Source organism: Sinohyriopsis cumingii, chromosome 6 (assembly GCF_028554795.1).
Source record: "Sinohyriopsis cumingii isolate HCF-2022 chromosome 6, ASM2855479v2, whole genome shotgun sequence".
NCBI lineage: Eukaryota > Metazoa > Mollusca > Bivalvia > Unionida > Unionidae > Sinohyriopsis > Sinohyriopsis cumingii.
The window spans coordinates 143,043,595-143,060,958 of NC_142966.1; the positions used below are offsets into that span (position 1 = coordinate 143,043,595).

Consider the following 17,364-nt stretch of genomic DNA (forward strand, 5'->3'; position numbering starts at 1 on the left):
TTTTACCTTGTTGTTTTGGGAAACAATTTTTTTTTGTTAACTTTTACAAGGCTTGTTGTCTTCACTTTTTTCTTGTTACTGTTTTAAAGAGTCTAACATGTAGCAATCCGTAAAAACTCGTTCATATTTTCCCATACAAATGCAGTGACCTATAAGTATGTGTACAACATAACCGATAAATTTACCGTATAATGTCGACAGGTTTTGCAACTTTGTATCATTGATTAACATTGTAGATAAATCCCAATGAAACTGCACACATACTGTAAAGACGAACCATATTCTTGTAGGTTACTTGGTGTAATTTCTATTTCAAGGTTTTCATCCAACCCAAATTCTTTTTCTCTCTTTATTTCCACTTTTCTGCGTAGTTTGTTCGTTATGCATGAATGGGGATGGGTGAATAGAAAGCAGAAAAGATTGCGATGAAATTGTGTACAATATTAAATCATTTTGAAAACGGGTATTATTATTACTTTTCATAGCTATTTTCATATGTATTATTGGGCCATGGGCGGATCACAATTTGATATACCAATAGTATTCGTATATCAAACTGCTTTATACCAACACTTTAAAAGCCATGTTATTTTTAATATATATACTGTTGACTTGGGCGACTAGATATATCCTTTAGGCGACCGTAGTCGCCTAAACTTTTCTTGTATGTCGACTAAAGGTCGCATTTGTGCTAATATATATATATATATGTATATATATATATATATATATATATATAGAGAGAGAGAGAGAGAGAGAGAGAGAGAGAGAGAGAGAAAGAGAGAGTTTTTATGAGATGACACTACATGCACGTGCATTTTAAAACTGGCATATTATTTACGAAATTCTCGCGCCAGTCTTTAAGCTGCTTCGCTCTGAAACATGTTTAATTATCAATAATATTGATATATATGTATATGTGTATATATTATATTGTAGGTTTAAAATTATAATGTAATGTATTATGTGTAGTCACGACATTAAAAATATAGAGGATTTCAAATGGGTAATGATATAATATTGAATTTATGAAACGAGTTGAATGATGTCCAACTTTTTCCAGCCTTGGCAAGCAAAAGCTGGACATTTTTCAATGAGTTTCATAAATTTAACATTATTACATTACCCATTTCAGATTCATTTTTTTATTTCATAGTTTTTTTTTTATTTCAGTGGAAATTATTTAAATAGAAAGAAGAACGAATAATTTCGTTCATTCTGACATACGGTGTACCTTTCATTTGTTGTGCATAAAATATAGTACCAAACAAAGTTGAACTAGTAAAAGTAGATTGTACTTTTTTACAACTATAAATCAAAGGAAAAGTTTCTATCCGAATAAACAGAACATTTTATAACGGCAAAATCATTTTTCAAAACAGAATGATCAATGCGATGTGATGCCACATTGTTTGATACGGTACACAGTAGGCCTAGAGTATATGTTTACCCTAAAATGCCCCTTTCATAATAAAACATTACATTGTTGCAATTTTTGTGTGAAATATGATTACTGGATGCAGAAATTCCCATTTTACTGCAATGCATTTGTGACCGGATATTTGCAGTATTTGACTGGAACAATAGACTGCACAGAAGACGTAAACAAATTTCTTTTTGAGTAGGGTTTGCATCCCATATGCACTGCGCAAAGATCAGCTGTGGTTGGATAAAGTTCTGTCAGTTAAGAGACCCATTAATGTCCAAATTCTTCTGTGAACAGAGGTGAGTTTATTTACTTCTGTAAGTTAACATTTAAACCGCGCTTGTATATACGGTGGATTCTATATCTATGTTACATGTATACCGACCCTCCCCCACCCATCCATCAAATCAGCAGTACCCTTAGTTTTACTTCTTATTGTTGTTCTTATTTTGTAGTTTTACGCCATGTTTTTCATTACGATATTGTTAGTTATAACATAACAAACCCCTGTCCGGGGGGGGGGGGGGGGGGGAGGGTAACATATCCATATTCAGACAGCCGAAATAATTTTTCCTCAATTTCCTTTCTCGAGTCGAGTTCAAAAATAGCCGCAAAAAAAAATGTTCATTCAAAACAAAATATTCCAGAAGACGGGGTTAAAAATGTTTTCCCACGATACCAGCCAATCATTAAAGAGGATACTGCACAATAATTTCATGGGCTTATTTGGACCAATCAAAATCATCTAAAGTGATATTTTAGCATGTGAAACTCCACATACTATAGAAAAACTATACATATTATGTGATAATATAATGGTACGTATTATGTGTAGCATCATGACATTAAAGATTATAATGTTACATATTATGTGTAGCGCCATGACATTAAAATTATAACGTTACGAATTATAACTTACAGATCCTTAATTGAATATTTACCTATAAATTGGATATTGTTGCAAAGTGTTAAAAATAAGCGACGAAGAGCGCAATAGAAATATTTTTTTCCTCATTTTTCGAGGTCAGAAGTCAGCAGTCGATGTTGAATTTTAAATTGAAAGCCTTTGACTATCAAGCATACCGACGTTCTTTTGAGAAATAAAGGGGAAACAGATTCACACTGTGCTTTTGAATGACTGTCTGTTAGTTTTGATCTATAGGATTCAGTCATTTATATTTGCATAATTTGTAGCTGCTGGAGTGGAAATTCCATTTGTCGCAAATCAAGTCATTTAAAATGAGAATAACTACCGTGTCTTGATTTTGCACTGAATCGAAAAATCCGTTTTTAAATAGAAAGCACTTTAGAATAGGGTTTACTGAGCATGATAATAAAATCAGTGACAACAAATGGAAAATATATATAAATTCCCACGCAATGTACTCAGTCACAGCACCTCACTTTCAAGATGTTGAAAAAAAAACAACCTAGAATTTTCGCGATATAGTTTCGCACGCACTAAGTAAACTTTCATTGATTTCCGGTAATTTTTAAACCACCCTGAGTATGATTTACACTATATAAGCCATCTTGACTTCATTACTATTCAAGTCACGGAGTTTTACCGTTTCTTCCAAAAAATGAGATAAGTGGGACAAATTAAAAACAATCACTTTCGAAAGCCTAGTCAAACATCGGTCTCAATGATATCCATGAAACTACACCTGAAGAGCCTGATTACGTAATGCTCTGGGGAGACTGCACTTGCCGTATATAGTAGGAGAAATTAAAAGGTGATCAAGTATAGTTTCCTTTTTCATGTAAGTATGTAACGAGAAACAAATGTGTGTGGGGGAGAGAGAGAGAGAGAAAGAGAGAGAGAGAGAGCGATCAATAGACAGATCACTGTTAGAACTAAGATTTTTTGCTGCTTTAACGCTGTATCCATTACACACACACACACACACACACACACACACGTACATACATACATACATACAAACATACATGTTTATATACACAAATTGAATAGTAAAAGAATAAAATATAGGTGTCTAAAACACCAACATTACATAGAATTAACAGATAAACTATTAACGCACATAATGCTTTGAATAAAAATGAATGTAATGCAGTAATATTCACGTCCATGCATTGAGAGTTTTGATATTTATTTGTTTTTTTCCATCTAAATGTATAAAACGATGACGTTGCTGTTTGTAACCTTGATGTAATATGCTTGGTAAGAGATAATCATTGTAGCTAACGGTGTCTTCCCACAGCCTCCACAAACACTTAAAGACTTCTGCCCGTGATTCACCCTTTTCACGTATGTTTCCAAATTAACTTTCATTCTCCAAACAATTTTTTTAACTTCCATGCATCAAATTAACAAGCATAAAATGGTAACTCAGCCTGAATAATCATTAACTATTGTATCTATTGAAACTGACCGTCTAGTATTATTAATTTTATTAGAAAAACATTCTGATATACCCGTCATGCCCCCTTTTTGTGTTTAATATGACAACATTCATTCTGTAATTTCTTCATGTTTTCTGTAACCTCTTTGTCAGTCATTTCGGACTTTACGTGATTTAAAATCATATTCATTATAGAAATTGTATTAAACCTTCCGCAGGATTTTAGCCTCTGTCCCCCCTCCCATTTCATATTCGAAAATACCATCACATTCCTGAATGTTGAAGATTGTGTTTATTCTGAATGGTCGAAATAAAGAAGCATGTATGAAAAGTCATTCACCACTCATCCCTAGACATAGCTGTAACAGTCTAATTCAGCGCTGTTGAAAATACTAGTCGCCTACACAAGTTAGTATTTTTTTCATTCACAGTTTTGATTATATAGGATGCTTTATTTCCGTTTTTGTTTAAACTGCTATTGTCTGTGTGTCTGCGTTTACCAAAGACTTGATTGTGCACTGATTGTTGCCAGACAAAATTGTGCATTAAGTCAATTTCATCTACCCTCATGCTTTTTTCCTGCAATATGTGCAAAGTTGTATGTCTTGCAAATAGAAAAAATAAAACACTGCATTTCATTCTCATTTTGCAGATGAAAAATACAGTTACTTCATTGACTGTTTTATTGAAAAGATCGTGGCTATGACACCAAATAAAATATTTGCTATTTTGTCTAGATTTGTGTACATGATCTATGCATCTTTGTGCCATATCCAGGAAAGTGTGTTCATGCAAATTGGAATGCGTGTTAAAGGATTCCTACTTTGCTTTCTATATATTCTGCTCTTTGGGTTAGTTATATCGGAAGTGCACCACTTACAACTCACATGGAGTTTTCACTTTCTTCTACCAGATGTTTATCTACTTTGTGCGATTGGACTTTGCGGTCCGTAAATCATTGATTCTTTTTCATTTTGCATTGCTATTGTTTCGCGGGTTCTTGGTCTCTGTAATCTTTCTCACTTCCCGTGACGCTTCTTTTGAGTTCACATGTGAACTTGGACTCGGCCGTATTTTTTTTCTTCTCATTGTGTCAAGCGGCTTTCATACACAGGGCCAGCTTTCATGGAGTCTTTCCGACATAACAGATTGCTTCATACACTTATAAAACAACTTCTGAAGAATGATTTGAATGTTGTCCGCACATTTAAAACACTTGTACTTATTTAATTTATTTGATTTAAATTTATTATGTAATGACCGTTACAGAAAACGAGGTGGTAAGACACGACAAGCAGACAATTTGCTATACACCTGAGCCGAGGAGCTCAGGTACTAACTTGCTGTAAATATATATCTTATAAGCTTTACGCGTGAATCAGCATTTAGTGTTCGTTTCCATCAGCTTGAGGTTAATCAATTTTGGTGATTTTTCATTGCCACAATTATAGCACTTCATCATCTCCATATATCTGAATAATATTTTCAATTAGATAGCAGTTTGCGAAAGTGATTATCGATTTGTTATGACCAAGTACTACTGCACAAGTGATTATTGAGTTTTGTAAGACGATATCCACTTGGTCGCATCGTTCCAGCTGATATTTATATTTTGTTAGTGCTGTTCACCATCTATACTTGTTGGTTTTTAGTTTCACTTATAATGGTCACCTTAGTCTGGCTGGTCTATTAATCTTTTTAATTTGCGCCAAATACTACACTGAAATTGATCCGGTGATTATAGAATCATTATTAAACAGTGTGTGTGTGTGTGTGTGTGTGTGTGTGGTTTGGATTTTTAACGTAGCTTTAACAATTTTTCAGTCATATTGCTACGATGTCTGCAGTGTGACAGTTTATAGTGATGTCTAGCACTGGGGCATCATTCCGCAGACATGTATCATGATGTCCCACCCAGTCACATTATCCTGACACCAGGCCGACCAGTCCTATCACTAACCTCTTAATGCTGAGCGCCAAGCGAGGCAGCTGTTAGTACCATCTTTTTTGGTAAGTCTTTGGTATGACTCGGCCGGGGATCGAACCCACGACCTCCCGCATCCGAGGCGGACGCTCTAACCACTAGGCCACCGGAGCGGTTCATTATTAAACAGAAGTGGAATTTTAATTTCTTTCACTATGGTCCAACACATTTAATTTTTTTTATTAAGCATCAGTGATATTTCAAGTCCAGTGATATTTCAAGTCCAGTGATATTTCAAGCACAAAAAGTGCTGATGGCCTATTCATTTTGTTTCAAATTTTGATTTTGATTTGTTTATTCACATGCTGAATGTAAAATCACACAAATATTAATTGGCCAATCAATCACAATATTTAATATACTCACGTGTGTTTATCTGAGGGACATTATCGTGTGAAACGTTGATTTATCTACACGAGCGTCGTTCTTTCTTGAACAAGACAGGCTCAGAATTTACGACATAGAAATTAATATCGTTAACAAATCACTCATCTGAAGCATGTGCACGAATGATTCCATGCTTAAAAAGACGTCAAGAATTCAGGCGAGTACAAGAATTTCTCAGAATTTTACTGCAACTCTATTTAGCTCCAGGTGTGCGAAGTTTCTCGAAGGTGAGCTTTCATGACTTTAATTAAAGTGCCAGTATATATATGGCAGTGCCAGTATATATATGGCAGAGAAGGGACTGTAATTAACGACGACATTTGATGTCCCTAATGGATGCTTCTCTTCTTCTTATGATGGTATATCGTGTTCTACAAGCTCATCAAACGCACTACCTATAAGAGGAACGACTCCTGGGATTTCACAATAAAGATATACGTAAAATGTGCTCACTTTTCAAATTAGGAAAATAAAACAGATCACTAGGTCGTAAAAGAATTCCACGGTCGACTAGAATTGCTCTTTGTGGTCTGAAGCACATTGCATTAAGCAAATAAGTAAACATATCACCATCATTCTAGCAACACAAAAATTGCTTGAATAAGCGAAACAACCGGAGATAAAAACTACGGATCCTTCCATCTAATTTTGACTCATCAAATAGTTACGGAACAATCGTTGATAATACTTCCAACACCCGTACAGAAATTAGGATTCTTCACGCGAAATCAAAGTATATTTTATAAAACGCTAAATGATAGTCATTTTTTCCTTTTTGGGTTCAGGCTTGTAATTATGGTCCCCTTTGACTTTAAAATTGTAGTGGTAGAACTACATGGATAAGCTGTGCTGACAGAAATAGAACTATTAGTGTAAATAGTGGCAATGATAGAAGAAGAAAGGAAAGATTCAATATCAGTAATGACAGAACAAGAAATGGTAGTTTAAATAGTAGTAACTATAGAATATAGTAGTAATGATAGAAAATTAATTGCAGTTTAAAAAGTAATTAATGAGGAAGGGGTAGAAGTTTAAACAGTATTAATGATATAAATAATACTTAAAATAGTAGTAATGATAGTGTGTGTGTGTGTGTGTGTGTGTGTGTGTGTGTGTGTGTGTGTAACGTAGCTTTAAAATATTTCATTCATATCGCTAGAATGTCTGCAGTGTGGCAGTTTATAGTGAGGTTTAGCACTGAGGCATCATGCCGCAGACACGTAACATCATGTCCCACACGGTCACATTAACTTGACAAGGCAGACCAGTCCTAACACTAACCTCTTACTGGTGAGCGCCAAACGAAGCAGCTTTTGTGCCATTTTTATGTCTTTGGCATGACCCGACCAGGGTTCAAACCTGCGACCTCCAGCATCCGAGGCAGACGCTCCAACCAATTAGGCCACCGGAACGGTCAGTAAATATGGAAATAATACTCATTGTAACGGAACAGGAAATAGTATTTTAATTAGTAGTAAATGAGGGAAGGGGTACTTTAAGTGGCTATAACAACGCTGATGTACTAATTGAAGTAGAATAAACGTCATTGACTGGAACAAAATAAGATTTCAGCCGCTTAATTCATTGAAAAGGGTAACCATACCAACACAATATCTTTACGGGCAAAATAATAGACCGATGACACAGACAAGTTCCGTTTACTTTGATATTTACATTTACACCGCAAAATATAAAAACTGATTGGATAAGTGGTCTTTGTTTACGCCACGTGACCGTAATTGAATCTTGAACTGCATATCGGTCGATCGATCGATTATCTACTGGAATGTAATGATTATTGATCATTTGTTTCATAGTATTACAGAGACAGGATATTGGAAAGAGGCTTAGCATACATTAATTAGCTATCCATAGTTCTGCAGATATTGTATATACCCAGAGAGATGTAAAATTTTCCTACGTCCTAACACTCGTCAAAATTCTAGTACATAGTGTACGTTGTAGATGCCCTACAAACTTTTAATACCTAATATGTCTGAGCGACATATACAAAGTTTGGTCTCTGTTAGGTCATAATGGTTTGAATTTTGAACCGGTGCTGACAATGCTAGGATTCTGCGAGAGGTAGATACAACACACTGGATGAAACATAACCCTTCAGACTCAAACATATTCGCCTTGGATTGACTTAAGTCCTTTCAAAAATAAACAAGTCAAGGAAAACTTAAAATTTGTGGATATCCCCTCTTTTTCCTCAAAAATAAATATTACTGATTCACGAAAACTATTAGATTGTATGCCCGTATTTTCATTCCTAATGCTTGCTTTATGTTCAGATTAAAACTCGTAATTCCAAAAAGGACAATAAGAAATATGTTGAAAAATCTCAGTTTGAGATGTTTGTTGAATCGGGACCAGCTTTCTTTTAGCTCTAATAGTAAAAGATAAAAATAGCTTTTGCGGGGGAGTGTTGTGTGGAATCAAGTGTACTTACGATCATTGGCACAAGGTTGTTAACACTACTAGGAGGATTGTGCTGAAACTTCACACACACACACACACACACACACACACACACACACACACACACCATTATATCTAGCTGGTCCTAAAATATGGTTATCCTCAAATATATTAACATGACAACTACTGCGGCTTTTTTGACAATCTTGAATCTCTCTCCTCCATGAGATATGTTGATTCGACCGTTTCCACGTTTTAATTTCCAATGCTAATTGGTTGATCCTACATGAAAATGGTACCGATTTGACATCCATCCTGATCTGCAAGTCTTGTTATGGTTGCTTCTTAAGAACGGATTATCGTAGCGATATGGGTTTTCATTACAAGACTTCTTACGTTACTTAGTTGATCCTAAACTAAAACGGTATCCAGTATAACTCCAGCATGGCCGCCATGGTGGTAATCTAGAAGATATTGTTTTTGCTTTGTGTTAAATTCTGGTGTTATAAAATATAAGTAGTGTGTGGCTCATTTAAATATAATGTTCACACTTCTCAGCATTAAATATTCAATTTCAGTGATTCATGTATATATCAATGGTCAACAAATTGGGATATATTTTTTAATACATACATGAAGACATAAATGACTTGTATGGTTGCTAGGCACAATAAATAACTGTAAAAATGTTTCAATATCACATTTAGTGATTTTTGGAATAGTAATATATTGCTAATTTGGTTGACTGTGATTGGCACTTACTTCGTACGAGCTTGTACCCCATTGTCAATTTTGGTCCAAATCGGTCCTTCTGGTCGCTTTGTTTTGGCCGCTTTTATATCCTCTAACACTATTTAGCATAATATATTCGTTTTCTGGGATAATGAGTTAAGTTCTAATGTGAATATCTTCAGATCAAGTGCCCAACTATAGAGTAACTCCACTGCCAAAGTACTTGTGTAAGTGCGAATCGCAATTCAACCGCCATCATACTTTTGTGCGTTCCTAAAGTGTCGTTAAGTATCATTCGAACTACTCGTGTGTTTCCCTCACGCACTTACGACCAAATTTTTTCTCATCAATCTCTGTGTAAGACCAATGGGTCTCAAGGGTAGAAATACCAGTCGTGTGCCGTATTCTGGAGACGCATTCCGACCGGCAGAGACTATCCATATGCAATAAAAGAAGAGTGAAATAAGAGAGCTAATACGACCACGGTATGCTTACTATACAGATCACATTACAACAATATGAACCATTAAAGACGATATAATATTCCAAATGATATGAAATAAACCTATACAATTTAGTGCTGCATATCGAAATTCAAATAGATACATATATTAAAATATCAGTACCGTTGCTACGGTAAATAACTAAACAGGTATAGAAGGGAGCATTCATTGTAATATTCCTACAGAGAGTATTCATTATTTCCATATTACATTAACGTGACATTTAGTTGGCTATAAAGACGAAAAACAAGTCTAAATTTATATTTCATAGTATTAGTGCATTCTGTACCATAACAATAACAAACTCACTGGGAAACATTTTCGAGTGGTATCGTTTTTCATGTGTTCCATAATTCAATTCGCTTTGGGTTGTACTCTTCCCTGAAAAATACATTAATCGTTTGCAGTGATTGTTTTATTATGTACGTTCTGAACGGTACACTGAGCCACATATTTATGCAATGAAAGAATTTTAAGTATTATCGACTCGTTAGGACCTATTTCAGAGTTCTGACAGAAACATTATATTATCGACTCGTTAGGACCTATTTCAGAGTTCTGACAGAAACATTACGATTTCACTATTGATCCGTTCATGCATATTTCACTGTTAATATTTTTTACAGAATTGATATGTCGGCGGTATTCAATAACACATATAGTTTTTGTTACAGAATTGATATGTCGGAGGTCCTTAATAATACATATAGTTTTGTTACAGAATTGATATGTCGGATGTCCTCAATAACACATACAGTTTTGTTACAGAATTGATATGTCGGAGGTCCTCAATAACACATTTAGTTTTGTTACAGAATTGATATGTCGGAGGTCCTCAATAACACATAGTTTTGTTACAGAATTGATATGTCGGATGTCCTCAATGACACATTTAGTTTTGTTACAGAATTGATATGTCGGAGGTCCTCAATAACACATAGTTTTGTTACAGAATTGATATGTCGGATGTCCTCAATAACACATACAGTTTTGTTACAGAATTGATATGTCGGATGTCCTCAATAACACATACAGTTTTGTTACAGAATTGATATGTCGGATGTCCTCAATAGCACATAAAGTTTTGTTACAGAATTGATATGTCGAAGGTCCTCAATAACACATATAGTTCTGATACTCAGCAACTAAATTAATAAAGGACAGTAGATATTGCCTCATCATGTATACGTGAAAATTCTTTTCGGCCAGTAGAGCGCCAGACCCGTCCATCGTATTTTATTTACTTTACATATTTCTTTTTGTTTATATGTTACTTTCATCCTTTTATATACATTTTACCGAATTTTAACATCGTCACGTTTTATTTTTTGTCTTGTACTTCGTGTTTACATATTTGGATGGGTTTATTTTTACAAACCTTTCTTTTTTTTATTTATTTTACATTTTTTGAACGTGACCTTATGTAGGAACCATATAGCCACTGTTGTGCTTAGGAGACGTATAATGCTTCGGTATAAATAAATATTTATCATGTATTCGATGCCGAAAATGAAGACAACAACATCGATTGTATATAAGAACACGAAGCAGAAGCATGGATATCGATTATTTTGCCACAAAAGGATTTAAGAAGTTACAGTGTGCCGATCACCTTTTTTTATCATCTGCACTTATCCGACATGAGATATGCCTGGGTTCAAATGAAAAACGATTCAAAGAGCCATTTGGGAATGACATGGGGCGTTTTATAAGTGTAAGGCATTTACGTTGATATGTTACTTTTATCTATTTTAAGTGCATTAGTTTTGATATAAAACATTAAATCAACCCTCGTTTTGTACTCATGAAAATACCCTGCACACATAAGCACAACGTGAGGTTTTATGTCTCCGTCGTGCAACGTTCTACTATTTGCTTGGTTCCAAGAGCTTTCGTTGACAGACCAGACAAAGAAAACGGTTTCTTCTTCTTCTTCTTCTTCTTCTTCTTCTTATTATTATTATTATTATTATTATTATTAGTAGCAGTAGTAGTAGTATTAGTATTAGTAGTAGTAGTAGTAGTAGTAGAGTAGTAGTGATGTTAGTAGCTATTGTTGTGGTAGTAGTAGTGGTAGTAGTAGTAGTAGTAGAGTAGTAGTAGTAGTAGTATTAGTGATATTAGTAGCTATTGTTGTGGTAGTAGTAGTAGTAGTAGTAGTAGTAGTATTCGTACTAGTAGTAGTAGTAGTATTAGTGATATTAGTAGCTATTGTTGTGGTAGTAGTAGTAGTAGTAGAGTAGTAGTAGTAGTAGTAGTGATGTTAGTAGCTATTGTTGTGGTAGTAGTAGTGGTAGTAGTAGTAGTAGTAGAGTAGTAGTAGTAGTAGTATTAGTGATATTAGTAGCTATTGTTGTGGTAGTAGTAGTAGTAGTAGTAGTATTCGTACTAGTAGTAGTAGTATTAGTGATATTAGTAGCTATTGTTGTGGTAGTAGTAGTAGTAGTAGAGTAGTAGTAGTAGTAGTATTAGTGATATTAGTAGCTATTGTTGTGGTAGTAGTAGTAGTAGTAGTAGAGTAGTAGTAGTAGTAGTATTAGTGATATTAGTAGCTATTGTTGTGGTAGTAATAGTAGTAGTAGTAGTAAAGTAGTAGTGATATTAGTAGCTATTGTTGTGGTAGTAGTAGTACTAGTAGTAGTAGTAGTAGTAGTAGTATTAGTGATATTAGTAGCTATTGTTGTGGTAGTAGTAGTAGTAGTAGTAGTAGTATTAGTGATATTAGTAGCTATTGTTGTGGTAGTAATAGTAGTAGTAGTAGTAAAGTAGTAGTGATATTAGTAGCTATTGTTGTGGTAGTAGTAGTACTAGTAGTAGTAGTATTAGTGATATTAGTAGCTATTGTTGTGGTAGTAGTAGTAGTAGTAGTAGTAGTAGTAGTATTAGTGATATTAGTAGCTATTGTTGTGGTAGTAGTAGAGTAGTAGTAGTAGTAGTATTAGTGATATTAGTAGCTATTGTTGTGGTAGTAGTAGTAGTAGTAGTAGTAGTAGTAGTAGTAAAGTAGTAGTGATATTAGTAGCTATTGTTGTGGTAGTAGTAGTAGTAGTAGTAAAGTAGTAGTGATATTAGTAGCTATTGTTGTGGTAGTAGTAGTAGTAGTAGTAAAGTAGTAGTGATATTAGTAGCTATTGTTGTGGTAGTAGTAGTAGTAGTAGTAGTAGTAAAGTAGTAGTGATATTAGTAGCTATTGTTGTGGTAGTAGTAGTAGTAGTAGTAGTAGTAAAGTAGTAGTGATATTAGTAGCTATTGTTGTGGTAGTAGTAGAGTAGTAGTAGTAGTAGTATTAGTGATATTAGTAGCTATTGTTGTGGTAGTAGTAGTAGTAGAGTAGTAGTAGTAGTAGTATTAGTGATATTAGTAGCTATTGTTGTGGTAGTAGTAGTAGTAGAGTAGTAGTAGTAGTAGTAGTGATATTAGTAGCTATTGTTGTGGTAGTAGTAGTAGTAGAGTAGTAGTAGTAGTGATATTAGTAGCTATTGTTGTGGTAGTAGTAGTGGTAGTAGTTGTTCAGTAGTAGTAGTGATTGCTAACTTATCAACCTATTGAACAGAATTACTTTCTATTGTAACAATCTTATCATTACATAAGATGCCGTGCATCAAACAATTTTATCACAAAACCAAACTCCTGCAGACAGACTCTAAAACCAGATAATAATTTTGACTGTTGCTTTTTTCCTATTGATCAAATTTTATATAAGATTCTTCTTTTGTGGCATATTATGGAAAATATGGAAGGCGGTTGACTTAAAAATTTAATGTTTGTTTGTAATGAGTTTTTCTGAGAAAAGGGTTTTGCTTTCATACAAAACATTGACAAGAAGGTATGGTTGTACTTATTAAACCCAGTTTGTCGACAATCTCAGGAATATATTGAATGATGCTAGTTTAATAAGACAGGTATTTTTATTATAAAAAAATTAGAAATTTAAAAATAATAGCACGAGGGTGTATCTTGATAGTATCGAAGTAGTCTATTTACGATATATAATACAGGTCAAAGGTCATGACAAAGATTTGTGTACTAAACTTATCTTGTGAACATGCTAACTTATGAAATTACTTTTTTTTGGGCAAAATTTGGTACTTTGGGATGTCTGAAGAATATCTGAGATGATTACTATACTCAGCAGTTAAATAAATAAAAAAGAGAGAAGATAACAGACTTTTGAGAGTTCTTTCAAAATCTTGTTGGCCAGTAGAGTGTGGGTCATTGTAGGGGGCTATTGTTAGAATTATGTGTTTTGATTACAAAAATAAATTAATCTGACTTGGAGAAATGCTCGTTCCATTAATATCAAAGAAGACATTAAAGGGGCATCAAATGCAACAACAACAACAAAAAAAAACCCACTGAAGACACAAGTATCAATCATTAATCATATAAGATAAGAACTATGCAAGATATGGTATATAGGTGCTGCCTTAAAAATAATATATTACATAAAGATCTTCTGCATAAACAAAATGAAAATTTCAGATACGTTACTTGCATATGCTTGCTGTCGAAGCTGCTTCTGGAACATTCCCTAATCATCGGGTATCTCAATTCAAGGAAAATATAAGACTGTAAAACAATTGGTATTGATGTTTGTCAAAACGTTTCACTCGGACGTTTAAAAAGTATCTTTACGATGGTGGAAGATAGTGGGTTCTGGCGAAATCATCCTTGTTTAGAGCATTTTCCAATGCCAACAGTATTATATTGGGATTTTTCTGATGCCAATAGTGTTATATAGTTTTTTTTTCAATGCCAATAGTGGTATATGGGGATTTTTCTGATGCCAATAGTGTTATATAGTTTTTTTTTCTCCAATGCCAATAATGTTATATGGGGATTTTTCCAATGCCAATCGTGTTATAAAGGGATTTTTCTAATGTCAGTAGTGTTATGTAGGGATTTATCCAATGCCAGTAGTATTATATAAGGAATTTTCCAATGCCAATAGTGTTATATAGGGATTTTTCCAATGCCAATAGTGTTATATAGGGATTTTTCCTACACCAATAGTGTTATATTGGGATTATTTCCAATGCCAATAGTTTTATATAGGGATTTTTATTTATTTATATCGAGACAGGGAAGAAGTCTAAAATAGATATACATTGGTGTTAGGCCCGCATTATGAACTATATATCCAGTAGATTGCATGAAAAAAAACAATAGATGACTGCGTGTGATAATGTTGATAGTATAAAATAAACCATTAGATCAATGCGTGTGATAGTAATGGATATTCGGAAGAAGTCAAAAACGAATTAGATCTGTGCGTGTGATAATAATGATATGGTCTGTTTGAGTGAGTGGATGGTCTGTCTTGCCTGTTATTTATCCTATCCTATTTTCGTATTATAGCAAAGTATAAAAATACATAAACAGAAACATTTACTCCTGATTGGCAAACATGATGACACTTACATTTTTGACGTCTCTATCTACATCTAAGAGGTAAACATTTGTCTGAGTTACATTTCTTCTACCGTTAAGCGAGTAGCGTCGTAGTGAATTAATTAATTAATTAAATAACCTTTAGTATTATTAGTAGTAGTAGTAGCAGTAGTAGTAGTAGTAGTGATTTCATCCGTCCATTGGTTAGTTACCAAGGCAGTGAACACTGAAACCCTCTATTTGGCATTGGTAGCTTTGGGTATTTAGTACCATTTTAGCTTTGTGATGCATTGACTTTAATGATTAAGACTGGATGCGATTCCTAACTATTTTATGTAAACTTGAATAAAGAACTAAGGTACTTAAACGTTCCTGCTAGTTGTAAGCATATTTGATGACAAGCTATGGCTGGTTTGTGGTTTTGACCTTCGTGAATTGACGATAATAGGTATGATACGAAGAGCAAAGCGTGGCCACATCTTTCAGGAAAGATTGTGGTTTTTCAGAAATTCGTAAAGAACTAAGATTTCATGAGCATTTATTATCGGATTTTCTTTTGCACAAACATGTTACTTGATCACTAAAGCGCTTTCTATTGTAATATACAGTTGTTCCAGTGTTAAACAGATGCCGATCTAACCTCATAAATAGCTGCCTTGACGTCCATATTGAACTTCCTTATATTGCTATTTCATCTGAATGGATGGTCGTCTGTACATAGGGTTTTCATTATATAAAAAAAAAACTGCAGTAATATTCAAATGGCCTTGAATCAAAATGGCGCTTGCCTAACCTCCAACATGGCACTATAGAGTCCATGTCAACAACACCTTTATTAATAATACACATATTGATAGAATAGGGGCACTGACATGCTTTTTTCTTGACTAAAATATTTATTACAATATTTAATTGGTTGCAAGTTAAATGACGCAGATCTAAGCATTGGAGGAGTTTGAAAATCAGACCTAACTGACCTTGACGGTCAAATTGAAGGATATTGCTGTGCTACGTCTCAGAGGTTAAAGACCCAGTGCCGTCGTTACGTGCAAAAGATCGTATATGCTAGTTCATCTGAATAACACTAAATCCTGAAATATATCGGTTCTAAACCTCGTTGGGTGCCATTACAACTAGATAATATCGACGTTTCTTCACATTAAAAGCCATGCAATTTCTCCCTCGAACTGAGAAACCCACATTTTCCACGTGTGTAGACAGAAGCTAACACCAAACTATGTTTGATACAGTAGGTGTTCCTTAGTTATATGCTATTCTCATTTTGCGTTTAACATTATGCAGGACTCAGCCAATAGCTTACGAGTATCTGTTTCTTTAAAGGCATATTGGATGTACAATTATGTTTGCAAGTCTGTTATATGCTTACCAATTAAATAGGAAATCCGCAACAGCTTGGGTTGTCTTCAGACCAAGTTCGCCCTTCAAAGTATTCCAAGGCTCCAACTGACCACAGCTATTCTCCCGAGTCTTATTTTTATCTAATACGCGCTTTCTCTTACACGGATCTGCACAAAAAAGCGGACCATATGTCTCTTTCCGTTTGAATCGATTTGTCCGCAACGTGCAAATGTTTTTATTATCAGATTAGTCACTAACGGAATTTGTCGAATGTATGACGTCACTACTTTTGAAGCACTCCCGAAAAGGAACGGAATTACGACCGACTTCGGCACCTCTTGGCACCTTTTAATTCTAAACTGAATGTTTGAAATTCGGGTAAGCCTAACATATTGATTATTTTCAAAGAACGGTTAATGTCGGATATTTTTATTTTAAAAAAAATTATTTCCTTCCTTCCAAACTTTAGTCATATTGGAATATTGTTAAAATTTATGGAAAACGATGGCATTGGGGATTTAAGAACACAAACATTTATACCAAAACAAATTCCTGAACAGACTTTGCACTTTGTTCCATTCCAATCAATACCATTGTGACAGTGCTGTTAAATTCAAAGATCTTGCGAGTTCTGATGGAACAAGCCTGTGAAAATTATAACATAAACAAGAATGAGAGGAATTTTTAAAATCAAACTCCAGTTTGATATATCGGACAAACTGCTTATCATGACGGAAAATAATCTTGTACTGCACTTAGCGGATCTTGTAAACATGTTAACTTGAAGGTATA

The 17,364-nt window shown here is 34.3% G+C and overlaps 1 protein-coding gene across 2 annotated transcripts in view; it reads left to right on the plus strand.

Annotated features, from left to right (window-relative positions):
* LOC149798164 (carbonic anhydrase-related protein 10-like) overlaps positions 1–17,364 on the plus strand; it is a 126,487-nt gene that overhangs the window by 39,423 nt on the left and 69,700 nt on the right. The window contains exon 1 of one of the 2 annotated variants that reach the window (XM_089963272.1): positions 1,576–1,725. The exons of the other annotated variant lie outside the window; for it this stretch is intronic. The gene's annotated coding sequence lies outside the window, so the exon portion shown is untranslated. Of the gene's footprint in view, positions 1–1,575; positions 1,726–17,364 lie in introns of those variants that run through there. 2 annotated transcript variants of the gene reach the window in all.